Genomic DNA, 10,992 nt, shown 5'->3' with positions numbered 1-10,992 from the left:
GCTCTGTAAGACTGGGAGGTTGTTTTAAGGCCAGAACAGGGGTTTCACGAAAGATTTCTTTCATGACGTGGTCCCCATCAAATATGGGTTGTAATTGTTTAATGATACCCTGTATAGGTTTCAGTGTGGGGTGGTAGTTGACAACTAGGGGTGTGTGATCAGAGGGTTGTTTTTTTTATGTATTGAAGCAGGTTCTCTCAGAGTACTCAGGTAGCCTGTTCCATGAGCCGATCTGCTTCTCTGCAGAGTGTCCTTGTTTGGTGAAGGCAGTTTTAAGATGTATATCCCAGATTTTCTCCTCGCAGCATATTCTGTGGTGTCTGAGGACCTGGCTGTAGATAACAAATTTCTTGGTATATTTGGGATGTGTAATGGGGTTCACTCACCACTGGGGCACCTCCTAATGGCTGTGTCTAGGGAATCAGCTCTCATCCAGTTTGGCGCCCCCTTCTATCATTCGCTCACTATGACAAAAAGCACCCCTGTATTCACACCCTACATATTATTGTAATAATCTTTGTGCAAAATATCCTATAAAACTAATAAAACTGAGATATCCTTTAAAACTAATAACACACTGATCATTAATATTCTTTTGTAATGTATGTATGAAATGCATATTAAGATGAATATAAACTGAAATTATGACTACAGTGGGTTTACCAGACAAATCTGGAGTGGGTAAACTGGTTTATCAAAGACAAAGGACAAGTTGGTGCCTCTAGCCAGGTGTCATCAAAGTTGATTGGCAATCACCTGTCAAGTAGCCATTCTTTGGCAACAAAGGGGCGCAGAAACAGTTTGATCTGCATTTTAGCAAACAACAGCCTAGAACCTCTTTCACCATGAGATTCCATATCTCCTTCCTCACAACTGGAATGAACTTTATTTAGGGATAACCTTCAGGAAAATGCATTTCAAAGGGTGACTGGGTTATAAAAGTGAGGGGCAAAAACACCCTGATTCATCTCTCTTTCGCCCAAGAAGACAAAGGAACCAGCCCTGAATTTGGTCAGTCATGTTGCTGGGAACATGTAGTAAGGATTTTATCTTGAACCAAGTCTAGCTTGTTAAATTTTATCTTCTAGAAAGCATTTTACCTTTATTTCTCTTATAACCATTCTGACTTTAAATACTTGATACTTGTACTCACTTAAAATCTCTCTCTTTGTAGTTAAATAAGCTTATTTTATTTTTAATCTAAACTAATTCAGTGCTGTGTTTAAACTGAACTGTTTAGTAACTCTAGTTAACGTAGCAGACTGCTGAATATTGATCCTTTACAGGGGCAACAGGACCTTTAAAATCTCAGCTGCCCGGAGAGGGCTGGACAGTGCAGAACCCAGGTTTTTGGGGAAAATTGAGTCTGGGGAGAGTGTGGAGTTATTTTACCAGGGGTTAACCAAGGCTGGTGAAGACCATTGGAAGTCCATGGTGAGGCAGGCAGGCTCCTGAAATCTAGAGCATTTAACTAGGGCTGTATAATACATAGAGACTAAGTTCATACTTGTTGCTGTCTGTGGGTGTTCCAGGCAGAAAACCCTACAGTAGCAAGGCATAATAAGGCATTAAGGGGTACAGGGTAAAAGGTGACAACTCTTCATTAGTCTAAATTGCACCCTAGAACTTCACATTCACCCTGTGGCCTCTCTCTCTCTCTCCATGGCTCAGCTCTCCAGCTAGGTCACTATATAATCCCCTTTTTGGGGGCTGTCAAAGTGCCTCTGGACAAGTCCAGTTGATGTCCCCCGCAATCCTGTGCCACTTCCCCGTGGTTGGTAGTAGAACCCCGCCTGCCTGCTACTCTGGGTTTCAGCTGAGCGACCCTACAATCAGCAGCCAAGGTCTGCACAACCTCTAGTCTTGTTGCTTTTTCACTGAGCTCCTTCCTGCTTCATCTTCCACAGGGTTTCTTCTCCACAACTTCTGAGTAAATCCTTCCCTCAGGGCCAGGATCCCAGGACATCTCTCTGTCCCTAGGGTTTCCTCCTTTTGCCTCTCTAAACCTAGAGCGTGACTACCAGCTTTCACACTTCAACCCCTTTCTGCCCCCAACTTCCTGGCTTTATACCTTAGCCAGTTTCTCCTCCAGCTGGGTTTGATCAGCCATTAGTCATTTTCAGTCAAGCCAGATTCTTGACCAGGTGTGGCCTGTAAGGTTAATTGGCCCTGACTATGCCAGCTTAGTCCCTTCAGGACTGGTGTGGGGTGAACACATTATCACAGGGTGGCTACTGGATCTGTGAAGGTAGGTATGGTGATCCCACAGGTTTCTTGTATATAGTTATCTGTAGGGTTCCATTGTTCAAGCTGATTGTCTCACTGAGCCAGAAAGGGTTAAGCACCTAGCAGGCTTCATCACCCAAATTCAACCTTTAGAGACATATTAAAAAGTATGTAAATGGGTAATTAGGGCCATTCCATGTTAGATAAATTAGAGCTTTGAAATGTAGACTTGCATTGTTAGAGAATTAGAAGAAGATAGTGATTGTTTTTGTGTCTGTTTAACTATATCTTGTTAGAGGTTAACAATGTAACCAGAGAATTCCTGTCTGTCGCTATGTTCTATTACAGTGGTTCTCAAACTTTTGTACAGGTGACCCTTTTCACATAGCAAGCCTCTGAGTGCAACCCCCCTTATAAATTAAAAACACCTTTTTATATACTTAACACCATTATAAATGCTGGAGGCTGACAGCTCACGACCCTCCATGTAATAACCTCGCAATCCCCTGAGGGGTCCCGACCCCCAGTTTGAGAACCCCATTCTATTGATTCAAATATCAAAAGGATATGCCCAAGCTCGCAAGTAGAGAAATATTCCCCTCTGGCCGAAACCTTGAGAACTAAGGGTTACCAGGTCCAGACACACATACTGATCATCGGAGCCTTAGGCACATGGGACCCCAGTACTGAGAGAATGCGGAATCGGTCAATGCTACGCTTGGCTGATGTGTTTCAGAGTAGCAGCCGTGTTAGTCTGTATTCGCAGATAGAAAAGGAGTACTAGTGGCACCTTAGAGACTAACCAATTTATTTGAGCATAAGCTTTTGTGAGCTATAGCTCACTTCATCGGATGCATTCAGTGGAAAATACAGTGAGGAGATTTATATACACCCAGAACATGAAAAAATGGGTGTTATCATACACACTGTAAGGAGAGTGATCACTTAAGATGAGCTATTTCCCCATGTTTATTCCCCCCCCCCCCGCCCCGCCACTGCTCCTCGGAAGTTCCTGTTAACTGCTGGAAATGGCGCACCTTGATTATCACTACAAAAGGTTTTCTCCCCTCCCCCCACTCTCCTGCTGGTAATAGCTCATCTTAAGTCATCACTCTCCTTACAGTGCGTATGATAACACCCATTTTTTCATGTTCTGTGTGTATATAAATCTCCTCACTGTATTTTCCACTGAATGCATCCGATGAAGTGAGCTGTAGCTCACGAAAGCTTACGCTCAAATAAATTGGTTAGTCTCTAAGGTGCCACAAGTCCTCCTTTTCTTTTGGCTGATGTGGCAACTCATGGTGTCGGACACCATCAGGTGGTCGAGAGATATCTACATAGAACACATCACTGGACATCTGCAATATCAGGAGGGATGAGCTGAAGTGCCGATGAGAAGCTGAGTTAGGAAAGTATTTTCTAGATGGGCAACCAACCTAATTCTCAATTACTGAGGGACAATCGCCATTCATTGATATATTTTGCTTTCCACAACCAAATCTCTGTACAACTTTTCATGAGTGATGTACCCGAGTATTTGGATTCTAATTGCTAAACTCTATTGTTAAATCTATTCACCTAAATTGGTTTATTGCCGATTATGTACTCTATGTATTCAATGACTTTTAAAAAACAAATTTTGTATTTGTGGATAATCTAAGCACTATAACCAGATGTACAGACACTCTTTTCCCAACCTATGTACTATATAATTTTTTTTAACATTAGCTTTAATAATATTTTTATACCATTGTCTTTATTTCTCTTTGAAGTTTGTAGTAAACTACCTGTAAAAGGCAGGAGATGGGCAGTTGCCTTATGCTAATCCATGCAGCTAATTACTGGTGGTACTTAGGAAATAGGAGGTCTTCAAAGCCATGATGATCACCTATTATTCACTTACTGTCAAGAGGCTGTCAATAGCCTTCCAGAGATCTATAAAAGAACTTTAGGGCCCTGATCCTGTTATCTCAGATCTGCCTAAGCTTCCTCAGGGCAAGTTTGAGTAGCAAGACTGAGGTCTCCAGCTCCAGTCCGGATCACCCTGATATTGGACATTGGAATTTAACCTATGGAACTAATTCTCAAAGAACTCTTTGCAGCTCTAAAGCTCATCACCTCTACTATGAAGCGGACCTAAGAATTTTATTCATATCTATATTTAAAATATTTTAACCAATATTCTCTCTCTTTTCTTTCTAATAAATCTCAGTTTAGTTAATAAGAATTGGCTGTATTTGAGTAAGATCTGAAATATTCATTGACCTAGTGGGTAAGCAGAACTTTATATATGATTAACAAGATTTTCAGTAATCCTCCTCATATTTGACCTGGCTGTCTGGGTTGGAGCCTAAAACTGGATTGCTTTAAGGGAACTGTGTTTTTGGCTTCTGGGTAACCAGTAAGGTATTGTAAAAGCTGTTTTGTTGCTGGCTTGGTGAATCTAATTATTAGAATAACCACCAGTTTTGGGGATTGTCTGCCCCATTTGTTGCCGTTTGCCCTGATTGAGCAATCTCAGTCTGGCCCTTCCTGAGACCCCGGTCACACTGATCATAGTGGCCAGGAAACTGATGCTGTTGCGGAGGTGTTCTAGAGGGAGTTTGATGGATGAGTGGGGTTGTTGAAAGTGTGGTGGAAATCTAGGAGGGAGTTTAGGTCATCTGTGCAGAGAATGACAATGTCATCCATGTATCTCATGTGTTTCATGGTGCAGTTGTCCAGAAATTCATCCTCAAGGTGGCCTGTGAAGAGGCTGGTGTATTGGGGAGCCATCCTAATAAACATGGCTGTTCCCGTGACTTGAACCAAGTGTTTGTTGTTGAATGTAAAATTGTTATGGCTGAGGATGAAATAGATGGATCTGGGGTGGGTATCTGAGTGTTGTCCATTACCTTGTAGATATTTGAGGCAGACAGCGATGCCGTCATTGTGAGGGATGTTGCTGTACAGGGAGGGGACATCCATGGTGGCAAAGATGGTGTTCTGAGGGAGGTTGTTAATGTTGCAGGACTTCTGGAGGAAGGCGGTTGTGTCCTGGAGGAAGCTTGCCCTTTGTGTGGGGAGTGGTTGGAGGATGGTTTCTATGAATCCCGGTATTCCTTCAGTAAAAGTACTGTCACCAGCTATGATGGGTCTACTACCTTTGGGGGAATTCTGTGCCACTGCGCATGTGCAGAAATTGTCCCCAGCAGATTTCTTTGTTTCCTCGCAGAAAAATGACATCCTGATGGGGAAGCAAAGGGAAGCCACAAGAGCAGCATGCAACCCGCCCTAGCAGTATGTTTTGGGTGCCCAGGTCAGCCAGCAGAGAGGTAAATCTCTGTGGGGCAGGGGATGGGACTGGGGAAGACCTGGCTGGTGGCTCCTACCCTGCACTGGGCTCATCTGTTAGTCCCAGCTACGCTGGGGAGGACGGGACTTCCTTTTCCCCTGCATGGCATCTGGGGCTATGTCAGACTCACCCCCAGATTTCTCCCCTGGCTGTAGGAAGCTGTGCAGACTCTTCCCCCCCAGTACACACACTTCCTGCACACCTTCGCTCCTCAGCTTCAGGGGAAGGGATTGCTGTACAGGGAGCTGCTCCCCCATCCACCCAACCCCTTTGCATCCAGACCCCCTCATACTCAGACCCTCCCTCTGAGCCTCACCCCTTTGCACTCAGAACCCCCCCTTGATGAGCCCCAATCCCCCTGCATCTGGAGCACCCCAATGAGCCACCTGCACCTGGATTCCCACCTTACTGAGCCTCACTCCCACAGTATCTGACCCCCCATACCAAGACCCCCCACCGAGCTCTATTCCCCCTCACACCCAGACACCCCCCACTGAGCCCCGACCACCTTCACCTGGACCCCCCTGCAGAGTCACATTACTATTGCACTCAGAACCCCCCAACAAGCCCCTGTGCATCAAGATCCCCCCCCTGCACCCAGATCTCTCACTTAGCTGTCTGCACCCCGATTGCCCCACACAGAACCCTCTCAACCCGCACCTGTATCCCCCCACACTAAGCCCCTCCACACTTGGATCCTGCCTTGCTGAGCCTGCCTGCCCACACCTGGTGCACCTGGCATGGAGGGCAAGGCCCTTGAGTGTTTCTGGGGCAGGCCCTGTCCTTGTGCTGTGTCAGGGTTGGGTGCAGCCTCATCGCTGAGTCTGTGTCCCAGTGCGGGGAGCTGCACAGTGATCTCCCACCTCTGGGCAGCCAGTAGCATGTGCTCCCCAATGCCATGTTGGAGCCTCCACATGTATTTGACAAATAAAATTTGCAGAATTTTAAAATATTGTGCACAGAATTTTAATTTTTGTTACAGAATTTTTATTTTATTTGCACACAATTCCCTCAGGAGTAGACTACCTGGGTTCCCTTGTTTGTGTATCTTAGGAAGCATGTAGAAGATCCCAGCAGTGGGTTTATGGGTGGTGAGGTTGTAGAGTTTCTCTTGGAGTTGTTTGGGGAAGTATTTGATTATATCCTTAAATTCCTGGGTGACTTGCGGTGAGGAGTCTTCTTTGAGTTCTTTATAGTAGGTGGTGTCAGAGGGTTGGCGGTTGGCTCACCGATGTAGTCATCATGGTTGAGAATTATGATGGTACCTCCTTTGTCCGCTAGTTTGGTCACTATCTGGTGGTTGGATTTCATGGATTGTACAGCTGTCCTCTCAGAGGTGGAGAGGTTGTGGTGGATGGCAGAGATGACTCGTACCTACCGATTGGGCGGGGGGGCAGAGTGAGGGCAGTAGCTTTAGCAGATGTTACTGAGCATACTCCGTGCATATGAGCATACTCAGTACAAGCCAAGCAGCAACTCAGGGGTGGGGGGACGTGACTCCACGTGCCTTCCCACCCATGCATTGTCTCTGGTGGATGGGATGTTTCTTAAGGATTTCATAGTTCATTTTTTTTTTCCTGAAGCAATCGACATAATGATCACATGTGTGGTTTCATCCACTGTGGGGTGTCCAAACAGAAGATTCTTTTTTACTTATGACTGCCAGTGGGACACGGTAGTTTTGAGTGGTGTCGTTGTTGTAAAATTATTTGAGGCAGAGTCGGCAAAAGAATTCTTCTAATTCTCCATATGTTAGTATGGTATCATCAGGTTCTGTGGTGGTGCAGAAGTTTACTTCCTTGGAGAGTACAGATTGTTCTGTGCCGGTTAGAGGTACTTTTGATAAATGGATGATGCTGAGATCCTGTATAGTGCCCGTGTGGTGGGCCCTGGTTTATCCTGGAGGTGAAGTTCTGTGTATTGTGGAGGAGTTGTTGTGCTGTGGAGGAGTTGTTCCACTCGTTTTTGTGTGGGATGTGTCTCATCGGGTTTTTCTGATATTTATTTTGCATTTCTTGCATGATGTCCAGGAAGGTTTCCTGATTTTTTTTTTTTTCTTTCCAGTGCGTGGGAGTGTGTGATGATTTCTTGTTTGAGGTGGTCCCTTCTGGACCATGTGAGGTGCAGGAGATGGTGCCTGAGTTTTTCTGAAGTCCTTTTGTTCCGCTTATTTGAATCTGTATATTGTGGTTAGAGAGTTATAGATGGTGAGACCTCTGGGGATTATACTTTGTTTCTTGCATTTGCTCAGCAAGTAGATGTCACGGTTAAGTTTTGCTTCTTTTTCCTTCATGTTGTGGAGTTTTTGTTTCAGACAGCATAAAATCATAAATTCTAACAAACAGTGATAGCTGCACAGTGTCACTTAAATTGTTTGATTCACCACTGCAAGAGACACATATTTGGCGGGTTGTTTTTTTTTTTTTTTTTTTAAATCGGAAAGCAGTGAAACAATCCTTGTAAATTACCTCCACTCTTCACAGTGCCGTGGAATCAGACAGGGGAACTTGCCTTCACACAGTTCACAATGTCATATTTGTTTTCATCTCCAGCAAAAAGCTCTTCTAGCATTTCCAACAGGCACTCCTTCACAAGCGTGGCAACCAGGAAAGGCCTTTTCTTTTTAGCTAGTACCAACATTATCCAAAGAGAAGTGGCTGTTGCTTTTCCCTGTACAGTCGCTGATGTTGTAAGAATGACATTTGAAATGTGATATGAAGACTTCAGATTTTCAATTTTGTCACGTCTTGCAACACTGCCAGGAGGATAGGCCCCGTTGAAGTTACTGCGCTTTGATTCAAAGTGGCACCTCATGTTGATGACCTTACAGACAGAGAGAGTGATTTTGCATATTAAACACAAAGGATTTGCATTTAAATGAGGTGGCATAATAAAAAGAAAATCCACTGTCCAGTTTGGGTTAAAAGCTGTTTTCACTCTTGACTTCGCAACATTTACTCCTGCTCATTCATTTTTGGCTCCATTTTCATCACTAATGAAAAAATGGGTGATGTCCTAGTGCATTTCGTAGCCAATGAACTTTATACACATTCATCTGTCAGTACCAAAAATATGGTATTGATTCCAAACACTGCAGTAACTTGTAGTGCTCTACACCATTTCTGTAGGATAACTAGCACTTTTGATAGATTCTTGCAGCCAGTGATCTAGTCAGATTCTTTAACTATATGGGAATTTTATAGATTTTTTTCATTTTATAGCAGCTATATTTATATGATAGAAGGTTGGGTGATTAATCATTTCTGACTTTTGAATCGTGGCCTAATAAACAAGACAGGCTGGAGAGAGTTATTTTTATAGCCACGTGACAAGAGATACTGATATACAGTTTGAACATTCTGAACATAGAAAAAGGAATGTAGGAGAGAGGGGGGGGAAAAAATGAAGGCCACCAGAAGCATTCGATCAAAGTTAATGGCATTTACCAGGGACAATGGCTTTGGTAAGTATTTTCCACAGCTATGTCTGTCATTTTTCTGGATTTCTGAACATTTTTATATAGCTGTTTTGCATTTAGCTTTAATGTTTTCTGTTCATTAAATCAAAAAAGTAATAAAAACCAAATGATCAAGATTTCTACAGCAGTGCAGGAATAGACCTAATGTACAGTACTATAATTTAGCAAGCAGCTTGATTGACTATTAAAATCTACATTAAGATCAGAACTGGAATACAGAAGATGTGGTCTCCTGAAAGCTTCATTTACTATAGTGGAGAGGAAGCTGCTGCAACTTGGCAAAATTAATTTTAAAAAATAATAATACAAAACACCCTTGCTCTAAGGTGATAGATCCACACTAAACTAAGCATATGAAGGTTTGTCCTCAACACCAGCGGTTTCAATTTATTTGCCTATTTTATCAGTAACTTGGACAGAGTGAAAATGGCTGGCCTTTTTTGCTTTTTTATGATGTAGCTGCTCAGATAATGGTGATGGGGCCATAGGTAGAGAACTCTAGATGAATAGAGAAGGCCTGATAGAAGGATAAAGACTGGAAGTGGTATGGGTTTTTTATTACTTTAGAAATATTAAATACATTCTTCGTTTCCCTGTTTTGGTCTCTTTGAAGGACCAAAGAACTAGGATGGAAGCATTTTCCCCACACGCACTTGGTGGAAATTTAACAAAGAGGTCATTTTTCCCAGCTGTTTGCTAGATAAGAGTTAAAAAGCAACAAAACAAAATAAAGTATGCAACGATCTGCCTAAACATCCCTTCTCTTTGCAGTTACCCAGGTTTCACTTCCTTGGGGCTCATGACATGATCCTGATAGTTTTCAATTCTTCCAGGAAGAATAGGGTAACAAGACCTGAATCTCTAGGAAACAGCAGCAACAAAGCAGAAAAATTATATTGACAAAACCTTTCAACTTCTTTATACATCATAAAGAAAGAAAAAACTCCCCTCCCATTTGGGGTTCTCTCTACAGCAAAACGCTCTGGAGACATTGAAAATAAGTTTAAAATGCTAGGTTTTTTTAAAAAAATGTAATATACTTTGCCTTCCAACTTAATTGCTTTGGCTTGTGAATTCCCTTTTTATTGCCTAGAAGTTTCCCCCCTTGATTATATTTGTTTGAAGTTTGAACATTTAAACTGAATGCATTTCTCTCTGCTTATGTACATCATGTACAAATAGCATTGTGTACTTGGCTGATGGAATCTGGCTTTCAAAATAATGCATGATCATTCATTATCTTTGGCACCCACATCTGAAAAATTTGGCCTGAAGCAACTTGATAAACGCATAGGAAGTTAGTGCCAGAGCAATGATTAGAACTCAGGAGTTGCCGGCTCTTTGTCCTAGGCACAACACTAGAGCATGCTCTCAGTTTTTTTGTTTTTGTAAATGTCTACAGCCTTCTTGCTTTGTTTGAGTTACAATCTGCATTTACCAAGACAAAACAAAAAAACCTGTGACATACAAATTACATGTTTCTAGCGAGATTAGTTGTAAAGTGCTCTATTATTGTCACCTAAATAATCACCCATTTGGGGTTTAGAATGGTTCAATTAGAAATAATATCCATATCAATTCTGACTACGGATAACACTGCACTTGCACTTCAGAATGTAAATTCAGACAGTTAAAACAACTTGATTGCTTTGTCAGGCACTGCAAAATGAGAGAAGGTTTAGAAGACAAGGCACTAGTAAGAGAAAGTTGCTTCTCTGAAAGGTCAGTAAAAAAAGGTTCTCAATGAGAAAAGTTAATGTGACTGCTTGATTGTTGCAGATTTTCATTCACACGTGGTCTTTTGTTTTTAAATATTCTAACCTTACACGACCTTATCTAAGATGTTGATCTCTTATACCATTCAAGCTATCTTCAGTAAATGTGAAATGTTCCCTTCAGATGACTGGTCAACTAACCAGTGTAACAAGATAGATCCACAAAACAGTGCATT

Source organism: Lepidochelys kempii, chromosome 1, assembly GCF_965140285.1.
Source record: "Lepidochelys kempii isolate rLepKem1 chromosome 1, rLepKem1.hap1, whole genome shotgun sequence".
NCBI lineage: Eukaryota > Metazoa > Chordata > Testudines > Cheloniidae > Lepidochelys > Lepidochelys kempii.
The sequence above is the reverse complement of the archived record's forward strand: the minus strand, read 5'-3'. Positions refer to the sequence as shown.